The sequence below is a fragment of the Pleurodeles waltl genome, chromosome 4_2 (assembly GCF_031143425.1).
Source record: "Pleurodeles waltl isolate 20211129_DDA chromosome 4_2, aPleWal1.hap1.20221129, whole genome shotgun sequence".
NCBI lineage: Eukaryota > Metazoa > Chordata > Amphibia > Caudata > Salamandridae > Pleurodeles > Pleurodeles waltl.
The window spans coordinates 626292828-626314968 of NC_090443.1; positions in this window are offsets into that span (position 1 = coordinate 626292828).

Sequence of the window (22141 nt, forward strand, 5' to 3'; positions counted from 1 at the left end):
AGTAAGTGTGTGTTGAATGATAGGTATAGCTGCTGCCCGCAGGGTCCCCCCTAAGACGTGTTTGCGGCGCGGTGTTCTGTTTTTAAAGTGATGATGTCACAGATAGGTTTGTGTTCTTATGATTGTTGTTCTCCACATCGGCGTTGATTTTGTTGTCTTTTGGTGAGCAAGATCAGCGGCAAGACTTTGCAAAGGAATCCATGGCTGCTCCGGACATGTATGGCTGCCTGCAGGTGAGTGTCACCCTTTATACTGTCTGTTCCTTTCAGGTTGTAGGTGGTGGTAGGACCGCCATTGTCACATTGGCAGTGTGCAACCTCGTAATAGATTTGGTGGAAATATGGTGTCCTGGATGACCGTGGCAGTCTGTGCTAACTGACGGTGGTGGCAGACCACTGGTGGTATTCCATTTGTTTGACCACCAGACTTGTAATACAGGAGTTCTCTCCACCAGCCCGTTAGCAGTCGGACCGCCACCACCAACATGGCACTCCTTGGACTGCCAAACTCATAATCAGCCCCATAGTCAGCCACCTACTGACACCTGCAGATGCATCTACACTCCTTACAGCCATTCTTTTAAAGCCCAGAAACAGTTGTGGATTATTCAGCATGATAACAGAGTGCCATTGAAAGCCCTGATACATTAGGTGCCTACACGTTGGAACTCAACCTATTATATGTTGCAATGTCTGTTTGAGCAGTACAAACAGATCAATGACTATGTCGTTCAAAGAGGATGGCATGCAATTGGGAAAGCTTTGACCATGGATATGGAGAGATGGGGCCTAGTCAAATGCATCTCACAGATGCTGCTCCCTTTGGGGGTTTTCATGTGGGAAATTAGCAAGGACGACAGTAGAAGGGGCTAAGGTATCCTGTTAGTGCATCTGCTACTGGAGCAGCTAAAGAAGGGGTCTGAAAGGTTCGCATTAGGGGCTACGAATTAAAACCCATAAGCAAATGACTTGGTTGAGAGCCTAAGGAATTGCTTGACTAGTAATGCAAGGCTGCAAAATGGCATTATCTCCTCCACTCTATTTGATCCACACTACAAAAATGATCCTGAAGGGGATATTTCACAATACAAGAGGTGGATTGTTGATGAAGCAGGAGAACTGGAAGAAGAACAGCTGGAGCTTAGAGTCCCCCTTGCAGTTTTGGGGTGCCACCTTCAACTTCCGGGAAGGGCAGTCTTGTCTCACATCCGCTAACGCCACCAACAAGAAAACTGGTGATAACACCAACAAAAGAATCAGACCCAACCTCTACATTGGCTTGGTTTCAAGTGGGAGGTCTTAAGTCCAGTGCAGAGGTGAAGGCAAAAGTGGTCAAGCAAGGGGAAGCACCAATGATCATTCGGAGGATGTTGCAGGAGTATCTGGATGACCTAAAAGAGGTGCATGTGGATTAAAATCCATTTGTATATTGGTACAGAAAGATATGACAATAGTCAGAGCTCCGCAGGCTGGAAAAAATGTTTCTGGCTTCTCCTGAACGTGAGCGTCTGCTGAACGTGTTCAGTGCAGCTGGTGCAGTTGTTACAGTCAGAAGTACCATTCTCTTGTTTCAAAACGTAGAGAGATTAATCATGATCAAAATGAAACAGCATTTTATACCACCTGACTATACTGTTCCTAAAACCCCACTGGTTGAAGAAGAGGTTGATTGGTCAGAATCAAGTGTGTTAGCTGACCAACCTCTGGGTGAACCACTAAAGCTTGAGGATGAACTCTACTTCTCAGAATGAGTATGCCAGTGCCACCATAGAACTTTTTCATTAATTCCAGCTGAGCTTCTTTTTTTCATTCTTTTTTTGCAAAACAAAAAATAAATAACGCAAATTCAGCATTATGTTTCTGTCAGATTAATGCTGCCTCACTATTTTATAGTCACATATAAGACCAGATTGGGTTAGACCTGTGTGCAGTGAAGAAACCCCACATACTCTTCAGGACATTGGAGACACTGCCTGTCTCGATCACATGCCATTGCCTATCCTATTTATTTCACAACATCTAGCAGGGCGGCCCTAGAAAATCATTCATTAAAAGACTACCAGTGCCAATGCCAAATTCCAATGTGTTGATACCATCAAAGAGAAGACATTTTCAACCCATATGCTTGGATTGGAAGAGATAACTACTACTGGGGTAATTTGTGCAGTATGTGAATTTGTGTGCATTACAAGTTTGGCGGTCAGAAACATTCGACCGCCAAACTCCAGATTGGGAGACTGACAAAGTGCTGGTGGACTCCCCACCGGCCCCATTACAACTTTCTCACTGGGCTGACAGGAGGGAATCAAAGTTCCAGCACATCAGCTCAGTGAGAAAAGTGTTGCAGCATTGTTGTAGGCTCAATAACAGAGGCAATGCTGCTGCACACAGAGTGCACCAGCACCATTGAAATATGCACTGTCTGCTGCCTGAATGTGCTGTCACATTTCAAAGGTACTGGTCAGGGGGCACCTGCACTGGTCATGCCAATAGCAAGGGCAGTACAGGGGCCCACTGTGGCCCCCTGCGCTGGTTTTCTGCCAACCTTTTCATGGTGGTCAGACCACCATGAAAAGGCTGGAGCAGAACAAGGTTGTAATCAGCACGGTGGAACTGAAGTCAACTCTGCCCTGCTTCTTACAATCAAGACCAACGTCATCCCACTGGCATCAGAGATCCTGGCAGTGACAGCGGTCTCCTGGTGGTCCGACTGCAGGGTCATAATGTGAAGGTCAGACCACAACAGCCTTGGAGGTCTGACCGTCACCACGAGTCTGGCAGTCTCAAAACTGCCAGACTCGTAATCAGGCCTGCAGTAACTATTGCATCAATGAATGGTGACATTTTGAGCGAATGTGGATTTGTGAGTGATGACTGATGTATGTGCTGGCTGCCAAAAGAGAGGGAGGGATACAACTGATTTGTAAATTGTTTCCAATGATGTGCAATGTTTGGGGGCTGATGGGTGATCATTTATTTTCCTGAAAGTGATTGGTCTTTCAAACTTAGGGCCAGATTTAAGGAAAAGTGGCATAGAGCTGCGCTGTGCCCAAATTTGCAGTGCTGTGCTTCGTCACTTTAGAAACGAAGGGATGCGCCATATTTGAGAGAATACGGTGCACCCCTGCATTTCCCCCTGCGAAGGATCACCTTCCGACTTCTCACCCACGCACACAAAGCCCTCCACAACAAGGGACCGGAATACCTCAACCATCGCCTCAGCTTCTACGCCCCAACCCGTCTCCTCCGTTCCTCTGGCCTCGCGCTCGCTGCCGCCCCTCGCATCCGCCGCTCCACAGCGGGTGGGAGGTCCTTCTCCTTCCTGGCAGCCAAGACCTTGAACACCCTCCCCACCAGCCTCAGGACCACCCAGGACCACTCCGCATTCCGGAGACTCCTCAAAACCTGGCTTTTCGAGCAGCAGTAACCCCCCTCCCCCCTAGCGCCTTGAGACCCGCACGGGTGAGTAGCGCTCTTTATAAATGTTAATGATTTGATTTGATTTGCGCTGGTGCTAAATTAGGCTGTCAGAGCCAACGCAGGCATTCTTGCACCATAGTGCAAGGATGTCTGTGTTGAGGGGTGTGATTGTTTATGTGTGGGAAGGTGTCACTTCCAGCACATAAACAATCACTAATGGCGCTTTGGCACTTCTGTGTGTGCTGCACAGTGCAGCACCCACAGAAGTTCCAAAGCATCATTTTCATTTGACTGTTTATGTGTAGGAAGGGACACCTGCCCGCACATAAACAATAATGTCTGGTATTTTGCTTTTTCTATGTGTGAGGCAGAATGCTGCACTCATAAAAAAAGCAAAAAAAACGAAGATGAATAAAAATATTCCTCCTTTTTGCGCCCTGCTAACATCACCCCTGGGGCGGAGTTATATTTTGGTGCTGCCTCAGGTTTAGAGATTTCATAAATCTGAGGCAGCATCAAAATGCTATGGTGTTGCTGTGGTACACCCACAGCAACACCCATTGCATGCCCCTTTCACACACAGTGCTGTGTGGGAAGAGGCCGTCTTTACAAGGTGGCGTTAAGCCACACAAAGTGGCTGAACGCCACCTTGTATATACAGCGCTGTGCTTAGTGCCACAGGAGCGTCACTAAAAGTGACACCCCTCAGGCACTAGGGGCCTATAAATACGGCCCTAAGTACCTGCATGGTCCACTCCTTTTTACTGGTTCCTCAGAACAGACCAGCCACTTTAGTTACGAAACACAAATCTACACAAAATACTCCAGTTCTGTTTCTCTATGTGCTTTTCACCTACAATACACTTCACAGGTCTACCTTGATCGGTTTGGTACTGGGACAGAATCACTCGGAATCTGGAGCAAGAGGATGGAATGACTCAGGATGGGACTACATCAACAGCTATAAGGAGAATGTTATCAACTTGAAAGAGAAACCATGATGATAGAGAAGACTCTGAGGCCTAGTACTCACTCACTCAGCTCTGTGAACTGGAGAGACATGTATTGATTTGGAAATGTTGCTGAGTACATGTTTGCTGAATTGCTGGCTCAAATATGAAACTCCTCCTATGTTCTTGCTCTGCCTCTGAATCATCTTGGTACACTCTTTACTCCTCATGATGCTTACCTTGCTTTCTTTGGTCCTCCTCATTTACTCTATAATACAACAGCTGTTTTTTTCAATATGCAGTCCTTCTGCTTGTCCCTCCTGCAAGAGCAAAACTTGAGGAAAGCTCAAGACTCTAAATTACCTAAGGACAGATTCAGACAGACACCTAAGAGTGACAGACATTCCAAGAAGACTGGAGATGCATCATCCAATTTGGCAATACAGTATCATTTTCCTTTTAACCGTCATAATCTTTAGAACTGGGTGCGATAACTTCAATCTTCCATAATTTGCATTTTTCAAAGCTAGAAGACATAACATTTAGGATATACGATCTGAGGTCTCTCTGGGGCAGAAGGACTGTTGCAATGCATTTAACTGAATTGGGTCATATTTATTCCTTCCTTTCCTTCCATGACAGATTGATGATGGTGTGCTGCTCAGTGCCCCAAAGAATATTGTTGTGGTTTCTTGTGTAGTGTTTGTCTTTATCACACCTTTTTCCAAATCCCCTTTCACACACACTCATCAAGCCCCTAACCCTCTCCCCCTGTCAGTGTTATTTGTTGAGGTGTGACTTAATTTTACAACGTAATGGAACCACACGCTTGCTGGGGCAGAAGGGGTGAAAGCAACACCAACTCACTTCATTACCTTCTTACCTTGTATTACTTGAGCAATATTCCATACTCACCTCATCAACATCATTCATGCCTTATATTTGTGTTCCATGAACGCTTACCCTGATCCAACCACACAAGTCGGAGCCCACTTCTCCTGACTCCATGACTTCATTTCTTAAGTTTAGTTTTATAGCTCCCCACCATTACTCAGAAGAAATATTGCTAGATTTTATTATCATATCAGGTCTTCTTTGCTGTGTGCCAAATATTGTTGTTGTGGTGCTCTGCTATTAGTCTTGCTAAAGTTATGATGATATAATTACCTACTAACTCTCTGTTTTCTTTCAATCGAGTTGACAGTGATGGATGACCCTTTGTTTAATCCTGTTCGCATAGGTGGGAGTGGCACCTTCTTTTTTCCCTGTTAGTGCGCTAGCCTGCTACTACTACTGACCATCACCCCCTTAAGATGCCATTTTGGGAAAAACTCTACAGTAAGAAGACCGAGACTCCCTTGCTTTATCTATTCAAGTAAGCGAAGAACTATGGATTAAAGTTAACTTGTTCAGTTAAAAATGTACTCCTATTAAAGCAGATATTGTATTACTGGCCTGTGGGCCTCATTACGAGTCTGGTGGCCCAAGGACCGCCACACTCACAGTGACAGTCGGACCGTCACACTCCAGGTGGTCCGACTACCACATTATGGGGGTCATTCTGACCCTGGCGGTAATTACCGCCATGGCGGAGGTTGGCGGTAGCACCGCCAACAGGCTGGCGGTGCTCCGCCGGGCATTCTGACCGCGGCGGTACAGCTGCGGGCAGAAGCGGAAAGCCGGCTGTGTACCGCCGACTTTCCGCTGCCCATGGGAATCCGCCATGGCTGCGCCGCTATGGGGATTCTGACAGCCCATACCGCCATCCTGTTCCTGGCGGTTCGCCCGCCATGAACAGGATGGCGGTATGGGGTGTCGTGGGGCCCCCGTAAGAGGGCCCCACAAAGAATTTCAGTGTCTGCTTTGCAGACACTGAAATTCGCGACGGGTGCAACTGCACCCGTCGCACCTTCCCACTCCGCCGGCTCCATTCTGAGCCGGCTTCCTCGTGGGAAGGGTGTTTCCCGCTGGGCTGGCGGGCGGTCGCCCGCCAGCCCAGTGGGAAAGCCAGAATGACCGCCGCGGTCTTTCGGCGGGAACCGCTTGGCGGGCGGCGACCGCCGTCTGCCGCGGTCAGAATCACCCCCTATATTCCTGGTGGACGGACCTACCAGGGGACCGCCGTCACTGTAAAGAACATCATTCCAGATGGTCTGAGTTGTACTAAGCAACAGTGGAGCTGAAGTCAATGTCACTGTGCTGATTACAACTCAGCTTTTTGCCAGCCTTTCCATAGTGGTCACACCACCATGGAAAAGCTGGTGAAAAGCCAGTGCAGGGCCCCCTGTCCAGCACCATCTGAATGCACACTGTCTGCTTTGCATTCCTATGGTCCTGGTGTGGTACGGTATTGTCCTCTGCTCCCTTAAGGGCACTGAGACCAATACCATAGCACTTTCTCCACCGGTCAGCCCAGCAGAAATGGTGTAATACAATGTTCTCGCTGGTCAGCCTGGTGAGAACATTGTGATACACTTGAGGGGGGTGCCACTGCCATGGCAGTAGTGTTCTCCCCTTGTGTTTGGTGATTGGCTCGCCCAACCACCAAACTCATAATGAAGCCTTTTGTGTAGCTAGGCTTTTTGTAGGCAAAATAGGCAATGGCAATCATCCTGTAGTGGTCAATAAATAGTTGCACAGGGCAATAAAGGAAGGGTATAAGTAAATGACATAGACTTTTTTTTAGCAGATTAATAAAAAAAACTGGCAGTACAGACAGCAGTGCAAACTAAGGGCTTCATTACAACATTGGCAGTCAGACCAGCCAACTGCCATATCCGTCGTGAGAATGCCACTGTCATACCAGTGGTGTCCCCCCACCCTATTACACTGTTCTCACTAGGCTGAATGGCTGGACCATTTTAGCAGAGTGGGAACATATAGGGCCAGATGTAGGAAACGTTTGTGAGTCGCAAATGGGTCGCAGCGCTATTTGCGACCTCGCAAAAAGCGAAATGGGATGTAAAAATCCCATTTCGGAGTACCAAACAGCGATGCGACCCATTACCGACTCGCATAAATTGCGACCAGATTTTGCGACTCGCAATTATGAAGTCGCAAATTGGGAGTCGCAAACCGAATGCACAAGCCAGTCACAAATTGTGACTAGTCGCAAAAAGCCCGTTTTGCACATCCAGATTACCACTGATTCCGAACAGGTGGTAACCAGAACCAAAGTATAAAATGAGACCCAGAAGGCAGATTACCACTGATTCCGAACAGGTGGTGACCAGAACCAAAGTATAAAAGGAGACCCAGAAGGCATCTGGGTTACTCAAAATAGCTGCACTATACTTGATTGCATGGAGGAAGAGAGTCCAGGCTGCCCAGCAGTGGAGGAGGAGGCAGAGACAGGAGAGGATAAACCGAACCAGGCAGACACTATTCCAACAAACTGAGGACGAGATTTATGATAAATACAGACTGAGCAGAGCTGTTATCCTAGGAATCATTGAACTGCTGAAACCTCAGCTAGAACGCCAGACAATGCGCGGCAGTGCCATCCCCACACATGTGCAAGTGCTATGCTCACTGCCACTCTTGGCCTCAAGGAGCTATCAGGGGGTAATTGCAGTGGCAGGTGGGGTATCCCAAAGTGCCCTCTCAAGATTCTTCAGATGTTTTCTAGATGCCATACTCGCACACATGTCCAGATATATATACCTTTCCCAGGAATGATGCATAAATTAACAGCACCAAGTTGGACTTCTACAGAATTGCCAACTTCCCCCAGGTAATAGGGTGTGTGGATGGGACACATATACCAATTTGCCCACCTACAAATCTGGAATATGTGTTCCGCAATAGGAAATGCACCCAGTCATCCAGGAGGTATATGACGCCAATAATGTCATTACTGACATTGTGGCTAAATATCTAGGGAGTACACATGATGCATACATATTCAGGCACAGTGAGATACACCAACACCTAGAACGTGGGTAGTTTGGAGAAGGATATTTATTAAGTAATGGCGAGTACACTCTGATGCTTTAAATACATGTTACTGCATAACCCTGTGATGCCCTGCTAAGTTTGCCTCTTTTGTCAAACAGGTGACAGTGCATATGCCCTGAGACCATGGATACTCACCCAATACCTAACACCTGGAAAACAGAATGAGAGGCGACACAACATTGGACATCGGCAGATCAGAGCTGTCACAGAGAGGACGTTCGGCTTGTTGAAGTCACGATTCAGATGCCTGCACAAAAGTGGAGGAGCACTTCAGTATTCGCCAGAACAGCATGCAAGATTGTTGCTACTTGTGCCATCCTATACAACATTGCCACCAGACTTGGGCTATATCTCATTCCTGACAACACAGATTCGGAGGATGAGGAACAAGAGCTACCACATCGACAGCCTGGGGATGGAAGCATCGCAATGGAGGGCAGACAGAGGCAGAACCACATTGCAGCCCACTACTTTGGCAGGTACTTGGCAACCATGACAACACTCACTAATGTAAGACACATAGGGCCCAGTTGTGTAGTTCAACAAATTAACTCTTTTATTTCAGGACTATAATGGGGAAACAATAGTCAACTAAACTGCATAATGAAAACCAAAAGTGTAGTCTGACACATTAAGTTCATGTGCCTCTGTCACACCACATATTAGTAGCTCACAGCCTCCTGCGACTGCGGCCACCATGGCTCACTCCAGGTTGGTCCCCTGATCCCTGGCGGGCACTGCTACTCCGCAAGACTTGTGCATCAGTGGCAGACACACTACTGGCACTGGAGATTTCCTCACTATCCTGCGGGGTACCCCAATGCCCCTTGCTGCCTGTCTGGTCTCCAGCAGGTCCACTGCATGGCTGATGCGGCCACGTCCTGTAGCCACATCACCTGCAAAATGGCCTAGTTCGACTTGCTCACTGTGGTAGCCAGGCACCCTATTGATACACTTAGGGGGTCATTCCAACCCTGGCGGTCGGTGTTAAACCAGCAGCCAAACCGCAAACAGGCTGGCGGGTAAAAAAATGGAATTCCGACCCTGGCGGAAACCGCCAACAGAGACCGCCACATTACCACACCGCCCGCCACGGCGGCACAAAAAAACAGCGCAGCGGTCACCGCCAACAGACAGGCGGGAGTCAATGTACCGCCCACCCTATCACAACACACCAATCCGCCACCTTTTCCGGGGCGGTAGCCCCGCCGATAAAAACATGGCAGAAACAGCCATTTCAAACGGAAAACGCTCACCTCCATACACCCCACGAGGAATCTGGACAGCATGGAACCCGAACTCCACATCCTCCCAGCGATTGTCTTCCTGCTCCTCTACCAGGAGCACGAACGCCGGCGCAGAAGACAACAGTGAGTACTGCACCTATGACACAGGGGAGGGGGGAGGAGAAAATATTACGGGGACACACATACGCAACACACCCACCCCCACACCCACTAAAACACACACATCAATGCACAGTAATACATCACAGTTACCCCCCCAAACCCCCTGGAAGAATGCAAAGACAAAAGGAAATGATTATAAAAATTGGAATATATTGTATTACTGGCTGAATTATATATATATATATCTACACATCGAAAAAACACATATATGTACAAGTCCGAGTATTGTAGCAGGCATTGTCCGTGGACCACTGGGCCCAAATCACATGGGCAAAGCCCACACAGGATACCTGACTCCAACGGAGAGAACACTGCAGGGACATCAGATAGGAAAACTACAGGCACCTCAGGGGGAAGGGAAGGGGGGGCACCTCAGTCAGATGAGTGCACAACGCCAGATCCACGAGGGGCCTCCCTGGCCACTGTTCAATCCTGGGGAGTGCAAAGCCACAGTCTCTCAAGTCTCTACAGTGGGTGGGTTGCCCACTGTGCCATCCTGGGGAGTGCAAAGCCACAGTCTCTCAAGTCTATACAGTGGGTGGCTTGCCCACTGTGCCATCCTGGGGAGTGCAAAGCCACAGTCTCTCAAGTCTATACAGTGGGTGGCTTGCCCACTGTGCCATCCTGGGGAGTGCAAAGCCACAGTCTCTCAAGTTGATAACAGTGGGTGGTTTGCCCACTGTTCAATCCAGGGGAGTGCAAAGCCACAGTCTCTCAAGTTGATAACAGTCTCCACTGGTTCTGGAGGGGGACTGGTGCCCAGAGTGCTCGTGCAGCCCTGCCCGACACAGATGTGGGCCTGCCCCTGCCACTAATGGGCCAGCGGTGCTTGAGACGGCGGTGCCCAGTTCAGCGGTGCTTGAGACGGCGGTGCCCAGTTCAGCTGTGCTTGAGGTGAAGGGCCCAGTTCAGCGGTGCTTGAGACGGCGGTGCTCAGTTCAGCGGTGCTTGAGATGAAGGGCCCAGTTCAGCGGTGCTTGAGACGGCGGTGCCCAGTTCAGCGGTGCTTGAGACGGCAGTGCCCAGTTCAGCGGTGCTTGAGATGGCGGTGCCCAGTTCAGCGGTGTATGAGACGGCGGTGCCCAGTTCAGCGGTGCTTGAGACGGCGGTGCCCAGTTCAGCGGTGCTTGAGATGAAGGGCCCAGTGCAGCGGTGCTTGAGATGAAGGGCCCAGTGCAGCGGTGCTTGAGATGAAGGGCCCAGTTAAGCAGTGCTTGAGACGGCGGTGTCAGTTCAGCGGTGCTTGAGACGGCGGTACCCAGTGCAGCGGTGCTTGAGATGAAGGGCCCAGTTCATCGGGGCTTGAGATGAAGGGCCCAGTTCAGCGGTGCTTAAGACGGTGGTGCCCAGTGCAGCGGTGCTTGAGATGAAGGGCCCAGTTCAGCGGTGCTTGAGACGGCGCTGCCCAGTGCAGCGGTGCTTGAGATGAAGGGCCCAGTTCAGCGGTGCTTGAAATGAAGGGCCCAGTTCAGCGGTGCTTGAGACGGCGGTGCCCATTTCAGCGGTGCTTGAGACGGCGGTGCCCAGTTCAGCGGTGCTTGAGACGGCGGTGCCCAGTTCAGCGATGCTTGAGACGGCGGTGCCCAGTTCACCGGGGCTTGAGACAGCGGTGCCCAGTTCAGCGGATCAGGCCATGGCGTGCAGGTCATTTGCCACCTGTCCTGTGGCTGGCAGGGCCTTCCTGCCCATCTGTCAGGTGGCTGGCGGGGCCTTCCTGGTCTGCAGTACCGGGCCTGTTGGTGTCCTCCTGCCCACCTGGGATGGGGCTGGCGGGCCCTCCTGGCCAGCTGGGCTGATGGCGCTCTCCTCGGGTGTGCTGACCTTCCCAGCCTTTCCTGTTCGTCTGTGGCCCTTCCCCACCTTGGGCGGTGTGCCACCTGTCTCCACACTTCGTGCCGAAGCCATGGTAGGTATTTTAGTGCCTGGTGTCTTCACCCTCTCGCGCCGGCTGCTGACTATTTTCGGGTGTTTCTCCGGGGGTGGGCTGCCCGTGCCTTGGCTCCGTACTGAACTGGCTGCCCTTGAGGGTGGGGGACTCCACAGTCCATGGCAGACTGTCATCACAGGGCCCGGTTTTGTGGTGGCTGAGGTGCTGACTGGAGTCCTATGAGATGGACGGGGTGGGGGTGTTGTAGGAAAGAGGTTAGGTTTGGACAGGAATATCAATTTTGGACCAGTGGGACGGGTAGGTGTAGTGGGTATGGGAGTGGAGGAAGAGGTTGTGGTTGTAGGAGTCTTAAGTCTGGTGTCTTTGGGTGCAGGTGCTTGGGCTGGAGGCTGTCGTGAGGTGGATGGCTGTTGGGTGGGTGGCTGCCTGCGTTTGTGTATCTTGGAAGAGGGGGTGACAGACACACTGGGAGAGGACACAGGGGACTTGTAAATGGTAGTGGGGGTGGTGCATGCACGTGTGTGGGGGTTCTGGTGTGTATGCTGGTGATGGACGTAGTGGCTGAAGATGTTGTGCATGCAGGTGTGAGTGGAGATGTGACAGGGAGGGAGGAGGGAGACGAGGAGGAGGGGGACACAGTGGAGGCAGTGGGTGTTGGTATGTCTGTATGGGGATGTTGCTTGTGTGAATGCTTGTGTGATGTGTGGTGCTTATGTTTGCCTGAGCTTCCCTTGGGTGTTGAGGTGTGTGCAGGCTGGTCTGATGGTGTGTCTGGGACAGGCAGAGGTACAGGTGATAGGGTCTGGGTGGAGGAAGTTGGAGGGGGAGGCTAGAGACAGGGACAATTGCTGCCATCAGTGCTGAGGCCAGAGTGTTGAACGATCGCTGAAGGGCAGCCTGACCAGAATGAATGGGGGGGCACCTCTCTTTCGACACCCTGGATGGCATTCAAAATGGTAGACTGCCCAACAGTGAGCGTCCTCAGGAGGTCAATGATCTCCTCACTGAGGGCAGCAGGGGTGACTGGGGCAGGGCCTGAGGTGCCTGTGGCGCAGGAGATGCCAACCTTCCTGGGTGAGCGGGCACAGGGCAAACGCTGAGGGGCTGCTGGGAGGGCGGTGCTGGTGCGCTGGGTGGCGGCTGTACCTGTTGTTGCGGGGGGCACGGATGTTGCCGCCACCACAAGGGAGCTCCCTTCAGAGGACGAGTCCGTGTCACTTATGTCTGCACGAGTCCCCGCTGTGGAGCTCCCCTCGCCCTCTGTCCCACTGGTGTATTCGGAATCCGTTGCATGGCCCTCCAGGGCCATGTGGGATGCAGCTCCCTCGTGCTCCGATGCCACTTCTCCTCCGCCTGATGATGCTAATGCACACATGAACAGGAAGACCACAAAAAAGGGGGGGAATAAAGACATGTTGAGTGCATGCATTGGCGACACCGTTGGTGGAGAGGACAGACACAGAAGCCCCCTGCACTACGCCGCACACTTGGGGTCCACTACTCAATCCGTGTGACATGGCCTACAAGCCTATGGACGACATCTGCACACATAGATGACACAGGGCCATGAATAGCTGTACTTGGCACCCTACAGAGGTGGGGGGCGGGGGCACAGGGCCATGCCTTACGGAGGGGCCTAGCCTACAGAAATCGCCCTGGCCTAGGGAGTCCCACAGCCCTCCTCCACCACCCGGACACCTCCACTGCGCGCAAAGTCACCAGAATGATAGTTTACTCACCCCCTTGTGTCTGCTGTGATGTCCCCACGCGCCCATCCAAATCGGGGTAGGCCACCGCCAGGATCCGGGACATCAGGGGGGTCAAGGTCCGACTGGCACCCCTCCCACGTTGGGAGGCCATCCCCAGCTGAGCCTCCGCCGTCTTCCTGCTCCAGCATTGGATGTCCTCCCATCTCTTCCGGCAGTGGGTGCCCCGTCTGTGGTGGACCCCCAGGGCCCGGACATCCTTGGCGATGGCACGCCAAATGTCTATCTTCTGGTGGGTGCTGACCTATGTGAAATGTACAGGGGGAGAAAAATAGTCATCACCTTCTGCACCCTCGATGTGAGTGGCCCCCCATCCCTAACCTTGCAATGTGGCACATCCTGTCATCCGTCGTTTGATGCATGTCTCATTCGCTCCCCTCCCCACCATCTTTCATCCACCCGACTCAACACAGGCATTGCCCCCAAAGCATGGTCCCAGTGTACTTACCTGTTGGTCTGGAGGACCGTAGAGTAGCGCATACTGGGGGAGGACCCCATCCACGAGTTTCTCCAATTCCTGAGCAGTGAAGGCAGGGGCCCTTTCCCCAGTTGCATGAGCCATTGTCTCTTCCAGACCGAGGTCACAGCAGCACTTGCAGTGTAGGTCCTCTCCTGTCGAAGATCAGGTATCGAGTGATTAAGCTGATAGAGAATGGCGGTCACGCCCGTGGCGGTGCGTACCGCGACCGCCGGCGCACATCGTCATTGGCTCCTGAGACCCATAGGGTTCAATGTTAACCAATGCTGTTTTGCGCCGCGGTCTTCAACCGCCTACCGCCACGGTGTTCCACGCCAGCGCATTTACCTCACATCCCATTGTCACACTTCAGAGGTCAGGCAGCCGCCATTTCAAGGGCCCACATGGCTTACTTTTAACTGCGTCACACATACCTAGGCCTTGCAGCAACACTCCTACAAACCATTCAATGCATTGGGAATCGTGTTATGTGCAAGCTGTGGTTACGTACCTGTGGGTTGATTGACTCTGTGCTCGCTGTTGTCCTTCATAGGCACCGTCCGCTGGGACATGCGAGGAGATGGAGGAATCTTCCTGTGTACAGACCGCTGGTAGACCTATCGACAATGGAGGAAAGACATGTCATACTGACATACAGGCTTGACCGAGCCACTATTCATGAACTGTGTGCCCAGCTGGAGCCAGACCTGATGTCACCCATCCACCAACCCACAGGGATCCCACCTCTAGTGCAGGTGCTGTCAGTACTCCATTTCTTTGCAAGTGGGTCATTTCAAACAACAGTGGCCATATCATCAGGGATGTCCCAGCCTATGTTTTCGAAGGTGTCCAGAGTGTTGTCTGCCCTGCTGAAACACATGCAGAGCTACATTGTTTTCCCTGAGGTGGGGAATTTGCCTACAGTGAAGGGTGATTTCTATGCCCTTGGACATATCCCCAACATCATAGGTGCCATTGATGGGACCCATGTGGCTTTAGTACCCCCCCAACCGGGGGTGAAAAAGTGTACAGAAACAGAAAGAGTTATCATTCAATGAATGTACAGATGGTGTGTTTGGCAGACCAGTACATCTCCCATGTTAATGCCAAGTTCCCTGGCTCAGTGCATGACGCGTACATCATGCGGAATAGCAGCATCCCTTACGTGATGACTCAACTCCAGAGGCACCGTGTGTGGCTAATTGGTGACTCTGGTTACCCCAACCTGTCATGGCTACTGACCCCAGTGAGGAATCCCCGGACAAGGGCAGAGGAATGGTACAATGAGGCCCATGGGCGAACTAGGAGGGTGATCGAGCGGACCTTCGGCCTCCTGAAGGCCAGGTTCAGGTGCCTCCATATGACAGGTGGATCCCTATTGTACTCCCCAAAGAAGGTGTGCCAGATCATCGTGGCCTGCGGTATGCTTCACAACCTGGCTTTGTGACGCCAGGTGCCTTTTCTGCAGGAGGATGGTCCAGATGGTGGTGTTGCAGCAGCTGTGGAGCCTGTGGAGAGTGAAGACGAGGAAGCCGAAGAGGACGACATAGACAACAGGAACACAGTAATACAGCAGTATTTTCAATGACACACAGGTAAGATTCCAACCCTGCATATTACATATACTTAACCCCTACTACCTCTCTACTATCTGACCTTTTCCCCCAGTGTATGGTAACTGAGTTGTGACTTTCCCTTCCAATTTCAGAGATGTGGGCCATACTGCGTGACATCTGCTTTATTTCCCCATGGACTACAGCTGTGTGACAGTGGTATGTTGGCATCACAATGTAAATATGCTTTTTGGGACGGTAATGTCTAATACATTAGTACAAACTCACAGCCAGACTCCTGATTGTTTTGTGCAATAACTGTGTTTATTTCAGTTCTCTATATTGGTGGGTGATTGAAAATCGGTGAGGGGTGATGGTGGAGGATTGTCCATGGCAGAGTCCAGACTATGGGTATCACAGGTGCATTGTCCAAATGCCTGTGGAAAGTGGAGCATGGGCAGTATAAGAATGGACAGGGTGACAATGTGGGAGAGTGGGATGAAAATCATGGAGGTATCCTTTGCTGGCGGGGGTCTTGGCATCTTACTCTGTCTTCTTCCTGGATCTCAGGGCCTGCTTCCGGGGTGGTTCTTCTTCTGCAGGGGGTGGGGTGCTGGAGGCCTGTTGGTCCTGTGTCGGGCCTCCTGTCCACTAGTGCCGGCAGAGGTGGTAGGCAGTTCTTGGTCCATGCTAGTGTCAGGGGCCCTTTGTCCTGCCACAGTGTCCCGCAATGTGGTGACTACCTGATTCAGAGCCCCTACAATGGTGGCCAGGGCGGAACTGATGTTTCGTAGTTCCTCCCTGAACCCCAAATACTGTTCCTCCTGCAGAAGCTGGATCTCCTGAAACCTGGCCAGGACCGTCTCCATCGTCTCCTGGGAGTGGTGGTAGGCTCCCATGACGGAGGAGAGGGTCTCGTGGAGAGTGGGTTCCCTGGGCCTGTCCCCCCCGTCGCACAGCAGCCCTCCCAGTTCCCCTGTTTCCCTGGGCCTCTGTCCCCTGGACCGTGGGCCCACTACCACTGCCCCCAGGTCCCTGTTGTTGTTGGGGTGGTGGGTTAACCTGGGTGCCCTGTAGTGGTGGGCACACCGCTGATTGACGTGTCCTGGGGACAGAGGGATGGGCCCGCTGGGTGGGTGCTGTGCTGGTGTTCCCAGAGGGGGGAAGGTCTGCTATGGGCTGTGGCTGTGTGAGGGGAACCGACTGTCCCGAGGTCCCCGATGTGCCGGGCTGGTCATCTAGATCCAGGTCGACAGAGGTGCTGTCCTCACTGAGGGCCTCTTCTAGGGGTGGAGTGGACATTTGTGGACCCTCCTGCGCGGTGACGTGGCGTTCGGGTCCTGCAGGGGTATAAAAGTATGGTTATTGCATTTGTGTGTGCCATAGCGTGTAATGGGTGGGTGCCCTTGTACCCCAGTGCTGGCATTCCCGTGTGGGGGCTTTTGTGACGGTGATTTGGTGGGGGATGGGTATGTGCAGTGGGCATGCTTTGGTGATGGGTGTCCATGCTTTGTGGTCGCATGCAGGGATTGGTGTTGGGATGGGTGGGCTGTGATGGTGAGACATTTGCAAGGAGCAGGATGTGATGGGGGTGAGGGTGAGGGTGGGGGTATGAGTTGGTATGCTGGTGGGGTGGGGGGGATGAAGTAGTGATGATTTGACTTACCAGAGTCCATTCCTCCAGATACTCCTGCGAGGCCCTCAGGATGCAGGATCGCCATGACTTGTTCCTCCCATGTTGTAAATTCTGGGGGAGGAGGTGGGGGTCCGCCGCCAGTCCGCTGCACCGCGATGTTGTGCCTGGATACCATTGAACGCACCTTCCCCCGTAGGTCGTTCCACCTCTTCCTGATGTCGTCCCTATTTCTTGGGTGCTGTCCCACAGCGTTGACCCTATCGACTATTCTGCTCCATAGCTCCATCTTCCTGGCAATGGTGGTGTGCTGCACCTGTGTCCCGAAGAGCTGTGGCTCTACCCGTACAATTTCCTCCACCATGACCCTGAGTTCATCCTCGGAGAACCTGGGGTATCTTTGCGGTGCCATGGGGTGGTGTGGATGATGTGTGGGGTGGATTGTATGGTGATGTGTATTGGTGTGTTGTGTGAAGTGCGTGAAAATATTGCTGGGTGAAAGTAAAATGCGCGTCTGGGTGCTCAATTCTCTTTTTCTCAGTGCGTGGTCCCGATTCTGTAGCAGTGGGGATTTGTGGGTGATGTGGTTGTGTGTTGTATATTGTGTTGGGTGTGTGGGAGTGGTGTTTGTATGTGTATCAGGTGTGTGTATTTTGAATTGTCCAATGTGGCTGTGTTTTGTATGTGTGTGTGTATATTGAGCACGGCGGTGTGTACTGCCAATGGAATACCGCGGTTGAAAGACCGCTGCATGGATTCGTGGGTCGTGATAGTGTGGGCGTATTTCTGTTGGCATGACGGTGGAGGTTTGGTCATCGCCAGTTTCTCGCTGCCCTTTGGTGTGGCGGACCTTTGTGGATGTCTGTATTTTGGCGGTTTGCCTGTTGTGGGTCAGAATGACCGTGGCGGTTTACCGCGGCTGCGGCGGTATGTTGGCGGTCTTCTGACAGCGGTAAGCGTCTTTTACCGCCAAGGTTGGAATGACCCCCTTAGTCTGTTTAAACGGGCAGCAGTGTTGCGCTCCCTGCACCGTGCATGTGCCCTTTCGGCCACCATTTCCCTGACCAAGTTGTCTATGGCAGAGGTCAGGTTTGCCATGTGAGTGTTCATTGTAGTGAACTGGTTGTCCACATTTGCAAACCCCTGCTCGAGTGTGTTCTGCAGTCTGGTAAGGTTACAATTCATCAACCGCATTTGTCTATTTTGCAGCCGGTGACTCTGCAGTGAAGATGACTCCAGTCACAACAATTGCTCATCAGTGACATACTCCCTACGCGCTGACTGCATTGGGTGTTGTCGTCTACACACCAAGCCAGCAGATCTCTGTGGTTGACTCTCCCTAGGTATCATTTTTATCGGGAGACTGGGGGGAACGCTGGGTGGAAGGAAATTTGTGGCTCCTCTCTGATTCCAGAACTTTCTGCCACAGGAACATGTGTTTTTTTAGCCAAATTTTGAGGTTTGCAAAGGATTCTGGGTAACAGAACCTGGTCAGAGCCCCACGAGTCACCCCATCTTGGATTCCCCTTGGTCTCTAGTTTTCAACAATGCACAGATTTGGTAGGTTTCCCTCGGTGCCGGCTGAGCTAGAGGCCAAAATCTACAGGTAGGCACTTTGCAAAAAACAGCTCTGTATTTTGTCAAAAAATGGGATGTGTCCACGTTGTGTTTTGAGGCATTTCCTGTCGCAGGCGCTAGGCCTACCCACACAAGTGAGGTATCATTTTTATCGGGAGACTTGGGGGAACGCTGGGTGGAAGGAAATTTGTGGCTCCTCCCAGATTCCATAACTTTCTGTCACCGAAATGTGAGGAAAACTTGTTTTTTTTGCCACTTTTTGAGGTTTGCAAAGGATTCTGGGTAACAGAACCTGGTCAGAGCCCCACGAGTCACCCCATCTTGGATTCCCCTAGGTCTCTAGTTTTCAAAAATGCACAGGTTTGGTAGGTTTCCCTATGTGCCGGCTGAGCTAGAGGCCAAAATCTACAGGTAGGCACTTTGGAAAAAACAGCTCTGTATTTTGTCAAAAAATGGGATGTGTCCACGTTGTGTTTTGGGGCATTTCCTGTTGCGGGCGCTAGGCCTACCCACACAAGTGAGGTATCATTTTTATCTGGAGACTTGGGGGAACGCTGGGTGGAAGGAAATTTGTGGCTCCTCTCAGATTCCAGAACTTTCTGTCACCGAAATGTGAGGAAAACTTGTTTTTTTAGCCACTTTTTGAGGTTTGCAAAGGATTCTGGGTAACAGAACCTGGTCAGAGCCCCACGAGTCACCCCATCTTGGATTCCCCTAGGTCTCTAGTTTTCACAAATGCACAGGTTTGGTAGGTTTCCCTATGTGCCGGCTGAGCTAGAGGCCAAAATCTACAGGTAGGCACTTTGCAAAAAACAGCTCTGTATTTTGTCAAAAAATGGGATGTGTCGACGTTGTGTTTTGGGGCATTTCCTGTTGCGGGCGCTAGGCCTACCCACACAAGTGAGGTATCATTTATATCGGGAGACTTGGGGAAATGCTGGGTGGAAGGAAATTTGTGGCTCCACTCAGATTCCAGAACTTTCTGTCACCAAAATGTGAGGAAAACTTGTTTTTTTAGCCACTTTTTGAGGTTTGCAAAGGATTCTGTGTAACAGAACCTGGTCAGAGCCCCACGAGTCACCCCATCTTGGATTCCCCTAGGTCTCTAGTTTTCACAAATACACAGGTTTGGTAGGTTTCCCTATGTGCCGGCTGAGCTAGAGGCTAAAATCTACAGGTAGGCACTTTGGAAAAACAGCTCTGTATTTTGTCAAAAAATGGGATTTGTCCATGTTGTGTTTTGGGGCATTTCCTGTTGCGGGCACTAGGCCTACCCACACAAGTGAGGTATCATTTTTATCGGGAGACTTGGGGGAACATAGAATAGCAAAACAAGTGTTATTGCCCCTTATCTTTCTCTACATTTTTTCCTTCCAAATATAAGAGAGTGTGTAAACAAGACGTCTATTTGAGAAATGCCCTGCAATTCACATGCTAGTATGGGCACCTCAGAATTCAGAGATGTGCAAATAACCACTGCTCCTCAAAACCTTATCTTGATCCCATTTTGGAAATGCAAAGGTTTTCTTGATACCTCTTTTTCACTCTTCATATTACAGCAAATGAATTGCTGTATACCCAGTATAGAATGAAAACCAACCTCAGGGTGCAGCTCATTTATTGGCTCTGGGTACCTAGGGTTCTTGATGAACCTACAAGCCCTTTACATCCCCGCAACTAGAAGAGTCCAGCAGACAAAACGGTATATTGCTTTCAGAAATCTGACATCGCAGGAAAAAGTTACAGAGTAAACCATAAAGAAAAATGGCTGTTGTTTTCAGCTCAATTTCAATATTTTTTTATTTCAGCTGTTATTTTCTGTAGGAAAACCTTGTAGGATCTACACAAATGACCCCTTGCTGAATTCAGAATTTTGTCTAGTGTTCAGAAATGTTTAGCTTTCCGGGATCCAGCATTGGTTTCACACCCATTCCTGTCACTAACTGGAAGGAGGTTGAAAGCACCAAAAATAGTAAAAATGGGGTATGTCCCAGTAAAATGCCAAATTTGTGTTGGAAAATGTGGTTTTCTGATTCAAGTCTGCCCGTTCCTGAAAGGTGGGAAGATAGTGATTTCAGCACCAGAAACCCTTTGTTGATGGCATTTTCAGGGAAAAAACCACAAGCCTTCTTCGGCAGCCCTTTTTTCCCATTTTTTGGAAAAAACGAAATTTTCACTGTATTTTGGCTATTTTCTTGGTCTCCTCCAGGGGAAAACACAAACTCTGGGTACCATTAGAATCCCTAGGATGTTGGAAAAAAAGGACGCAAATGTGGCGTGGATAGCTTATGTGGACAAAAAGTTATGAAGGCCTAAGCGCGAACTACAACAAATAGCCAAAAAAGGGCTCAGCACTGGGGGGGGGGGGGGAACGGCCCAGCAGCTAAGGGGTTAAAGGCTTTTCTAATAAGTAAACAGACAACTTTAGTGGGAAATTAAAAATGAACTATCTCTCATTTATGATGAGCAAGGCATTATGCACTATGGAGTACAAGTCATTGTCCCAAATAATTGGAGGCATGCTAGCCAGCGCTTTTATACTTGCTTACTGTCTGCAGCTGTAGCTGACAATTAGCTATCTTTAATTCCAATGGGTCTGCTCTCCTCCAAATGCCTTTCACTTAGTTTCTACCCTAACTCCAAAGAGGCAGGTGAATAAATAAGATATGTTACAAATGTCATGTAAGAAATACAGATATTTTTAGAAAGTGGGGAAAACAATGCACTACACTACAGGGAAATGAATACATAGGGTTACATAGATTGTATTTGGCTAATTCGTCACAGGGAACCCCATACGACAAACTTGAAATCAAATCGGACAATTACTAGTCCCACTTTAATCACTGGCCTGGCCCACCATCACATATTCTTTCCAACAAACTAATTTTCCGGGCAGTAAGGAAAGGAAAGAAACTTGACTCACTCTACTGCAGAGTTAGACGGAGGGATTCAGGCAGGGAGAATAGAGGGGCATCACTGATCATTGATTCATCATGTGCCTAAACTTTGGATTATTCAGTCACTGTATAGCGAAAATCTAAAGGGAAAAATCTGAAAAGGCGTAATATAAATCGATCATGGGTGGCAAAATGCAATGGGCAAGGAGGGGGTTAATGAATGATGATGGGACACATATCTGCCTCATTTAACAAATGCAGTGAGCCAAGGAATTTGAACACAAATTAAGATATATCCCCCACTTTTAACCATAGCTTTGATAACCATAAATTAAAAAACACAAAAAGTAAGCAACGTAGGTGAGAACTAAGCATGCGCTTCTACAGAACAGTTCCCTTCTTTAATCATCCAAGCAATTATTCAATCATTTCATTCTTTCTCCTATATTCACTCATAGCCACCATGATTTAAGCATTACTTTCTCTCATCCAGTCTTTCACCCAAATTTACAGTCCTTTATCCATCTCTTCAGTACCAACTATCCACCCTAATCCATCTCTTCACTCAATACTCACCCACAGATCCTATTTCATCCAGCCATGCATCCTTTCCTTTCACTCTTTTCACCCA